A 4,700-nucleotide genomic window follows, 5' to 3' on the forward strand; every position below is an offset into this window, starting at 1 on the left:
TTGGTGATACAGACCTCTAAGAAATACCGAGGGTTGGTGATACAGACCTCTAAGAAATACCGAGGGTTGGTGATACAGGCCTCAAAGAAATACCGAGGGTTGGTAATACAGGCCTCAAAGAAATACCGAGGGTTGGTAATACAGGCCTCTAAGAAATACCGAGGGCTGGTAATACAGGCCTCTAAGAAATACCGAGGGTTGGTAATACAGGCCTCTAAGAAATACCGAGGGTTGGTAATACAGGCCTCTAAGAAATACCGAGGGTTGGTGATACAGACCTCTAAGAAATACTGAAGGCTTGGGATATAGTCTTCATGAAGTACTGAGGGTTGGAGACATAGACTTCTAAGAAATGCTGTAGGTTTGGATACAAACCTCTAGGAAATAATGAGGGGGTTACGGTATAGACTTCTAGTGCAGACTGCAATATTCCGGGTTTTTCGCTTCTGTGTCCACGTTGTTGGAGAAGGCTCCCTACGCTGTAACAACGTTTACCCCATCAATCACACTTCTGAATAAACTACAACCACGCTCACCTCAGCATATGTGTGTATAGACCAAGCTACAGTTGGATCGCCACACGGTGAAGTTGCGGTTGCTGAAGATTGATGGGCCGCTTCAAACACTGTCAGTTACCCGTGCACTTTATTTGGCTGAGTATGACTGTGTACAGCGGCGTCGTTCGATAGACCCTCACCCTCAGACTGGCAGTGATATTACCAGTTACCATTGAGTAATGGTCATGGACAAATAGAAGCCACAATAAAGGTTCCCCAACAGTGACATATATCTGAACCGACTACTCTCCAGGGTTCAGCGGCACACAGTGGTCCAAAGCACACACCACACACAGCGGAAATACGGCACACACGACACACGCGACACACACGGCACATGACACCAGACACATAACGCACATGACAGTCGTCGTGGAACACACAACCCCCGCAAAACAAACAAATCTTTATGTTAGTATTTGTGCATTTGGGACTTCACAGGTTTCTTTGGCCTGATGTTGGATAGTTTGTTGGATGTTAATTAACTCTAGCTACATCTGTTAGAGAGAACGTTATTAATTATGGTCAAATGAATATTTGTAATTGTCAGGCCTGGTCAAGGTATTATCCTTCTTGACATAGACGACCACTAAGCCGCGTCCAGGAGGATATTGTCTCATGCAGCCGCTGATGAAATGTCGACCATCACACGCACACATCTGGAGGTGATCACTCAAGGCTTGGCTAAAGCCGCATCAACGCTGCTCGTATCTTTTGACGTAAGACCTTATATTTGATGAGGGCGGTCAGATAGTCATGCCTATAAAGTGTTCGCTCGTCATGGCAGAGGCCCTGGTTCCATAACGTGGGAAGCCCGAGTCGGTAGACCCCGCAGTCATATTACTCTAAGTTACCTCACGCATTGATGTGCCTACACCCCAAGCCATCCACACACACACACACACGTGTACACACACGCACGCACGCACGCAGCACGCACGCACACACACACACACAAACACACACAGAGGCATACATGCACACATTCCTCGAAACATATATGAACAATGTGATATCAATCAATTCCTGCACCTTGTGACCATCTACCCAGTCCCTTTCAGCCTCAGTCCCTGCCCCTTGTGACCATCTACCCAGTCCCTTTCAGCCTCAATCCCTGCATCTTGTGACCATCTACACAGTCCCTTTCAGCCTCAATCCCTGCGCCTCGTGACCATCTACCCAGTCCCTTTCAGCCTCAATCCCTGCGCCTTGTGACCATCTACCCAGTCCCTTTCAGCCTCAGTCCCTACACCTTGTGACCATCTACCCAGTCCCTTTCAGCCTCAATCCCTGCGCCTTGTGACCATCTACCCAGTCCCTTTCAGCCTCAATCCCTGCATCTCGTGACCATCTACCCAGTCCCTTTCAGCCTCAATCCCTGCACCTTGTGACCATCTACCCAGTCCCTTTCAGCCTCAATCCCTGCACCTTGTGACCATCTACCAAGTCCCTTTCAGCCTCAATCCCTGCACCTTGTGACCATCTACCCAGTCCCTTTCAGCCTCAATCCCTGCATCTCGTGACCATCTACCCAGTCCCTTTCAGCCTCAATCCCTGCACCTTGTGACCATCTACCCAGTCCCTTTCAGCCTCCATCCCTGCATCTCGTGACCATCTACCCAGTCCCTTTCAGCCTCAATCCCTGCATCTCGTGACCATCTACCCAGTCCCTTTCAGCCTCAGTCCCTGCACCTTGTGACCATCTACCCAGTCCCTTTCAGCCTCAGTCCCTGCATCTCGTGACCATCTACCCAGTCCCTTTCAGCCTGAATCCCTGCGCCTCGTGACCATCTACCCAGTCCCTTTCAGCCTCAATCCCTGCACCTTGTGACCATCTACCCAGTCCCTTTCAGCCTCAATCCCTGCGCCTCGTGGCCATCTACCCAGTCCCTTTCAGCCTCCATCCCTGCGCCTTGTGACCATCTACCCAGTCCCTTTCAGCCTCAGTCCCTACACCTTGTGACCATCTACCCAGTCCCTTTCAGCCTCAATCCCTGCGCCTTGTGACCATCTACCCAGTCCCTTTCAGCCTCAATCCCTGCACCTTGTGACCATCTACCCAGTCCCTTTCAGCCTCAATCCCTGCACCTTGTGACCATCTACCCAGTCCCTTTCAGCCTCAATCCCTGCACCTTGTGACCATCTACACAGTCCCTTTCAGCCTCAATCCCTGCACCTTGTGACCATCTACCCAGTCCCTTTCAGCCTCAATCCCTGCATCTCGTGACCATCTACCCAGTCCCTTTCAGCCTCAATCCCTGCACCTTGTGACCATCTACACAGTCCCTTTCAGCCTCCATCCCTGCATCTCGTGACCATCTACCCAGTCCCTTTCAGCCTCAATCCCTGCATCTCGTGACCATCTACACAGTCCCTTTCAGCCTCAGTCCCTGCACCTTGTGACCATCTACCCAGTCCCTTTCAGCCTCAGTCCCTGCATCTCGTGACCATCTACCCAGTCCCTTTCAGCCTCAATCCCTGCATCTCGTGACCATCTACCCAGTCCCTTTCAGCCTCAATCCCTGCCCCTTGTGACCATCTACCCAGTCCCTTTCAGCCTCAATCCCAGCATCTCGTGACCATCTACCCAGTCCCTTTCAGCCTCAATCCCTGCACCTTGTGACCATCTAACCAGTCCCTTTCAACCTCAATCCCTGCATCTCGTGACCTTCAGCCAGTCTTGTTCAGCCTCAATTCCTGCACCTTGACACTCTGTACCCAATCCCATTTTAATTCCAACCATCTCCTTCTGAGAACAATTTAGGATTCACCCCGTAACGATACATAATGAGGACTTCATCGCCATAAGAGAAGCCACGTTACAGCTGTGTCAGTAGAAAGGCAGATAGAGGTCAGTCAATGTGTGGTGTGAGGGACTGTATTGCACCTGGTCTTAGCAACGGCTCTATCTGGCCCAGCACACCGGGAAAGTAAAGGCAGTTAAAATGGATACATTCCATTTATTCTAGCTAATACAGTCCGGATAAATAGAGATATAACAAACAATGACACAGACAAAACAACGTTCAACCTAGCAAACACATAAATGGGTTACAGTGGACTCCATCTAAACCGACATCGCTCGGGGCCGGTGAAAAATGTCGGTTTAGAGGGATGTCGGTTTAGAGGGAGTTGTTAGAAACTCAATCCAAATTAAACAACACACAGACAAAATCAAACAGTTAAATGTATGTTTATAGGGCTATATCCAGAGTTAACTCAGTCCTTGCTCTCTTAGAAGGCGGGGAAGCCATTGAGACCTGTAGTGCCGTAACTGACCATGACTTCTCGTTATTATAATATACTATGTCTTGGTGACACTGACTGGCAATATACTTGCTAAACTGAGACGATCTCAGTGTCAATGTTAATAATCGTTTGATCGGCATTCTAGAAGTTGGTGAGTCAAGAATGAAACATACAACTTTATGGATGACGAACTTACCGTTCATTGCATAGGGAAACGTCACATCGTAACTTCGCTCTATGCAATAAACAAAAAGTTGTATGTTTCAGTCAATGTTAATGTCAGTGAGTCATAACAAGCACTCAATATGTGATTTCACCAATCTATGAATCCATTGAACAAGTAATTAGCAAGTAATTAACAGTTAATCCTATTACGAACGTCACCTCTCATCCAAGCGTGTGCTAAATACACACGGTGGTGTCCTCCCATTACGCAGACAGCCAGTTCGCAGACACCTTAAAACAACAACATTTCGGGTTCAATGAACAGATTAGCAGCCACCTGTTACCTACACATTATAATGGAATAGTCCAAATAAAAACACAAGAAACATTTATTTGATAACAAGAATATAATATTTTTCAAATAACAATGCATAATAGTAGCACAGTAGCTTCAAGTAGATATATCTTTTACATAGCAATATTTTATCTGTATTTATAGATCTAATTTATGCTTAGTTATAGCAAGTCCATTAAAGTTCGTGTCTTGTTAGCCTCCCCGTGCAGGTCTTGACGATGCATCTCCAGTGGTAGACTAACAACTAGTCTCTGAAATGAACATATTTTACTGAAAAAAGTTTATAGTAAAAAAAAAATATATAATGAAAAGGAGCCCTGAGACTTTCTTCATTTTCAGAGTTAATATTAAACACCAGTGACAGCTAGAGATCA

Source organism: Haliotis rubra, unplaced genomic scaffold, assembly GCF_003918875.1.
Source record: "Haliotis rubra isolate DU_JTF1 unplaced genomic scaffold, ASM391887v1 Scf284, whole genome shotgun sequence".
NCBI classification, from domain to species: domain Eukaryota; kingdom Metazoa; phylum Mollusca; class Gastropoda; order Lepetellida; family Haliotidae; genus Haliotis; species Haliotis rubra.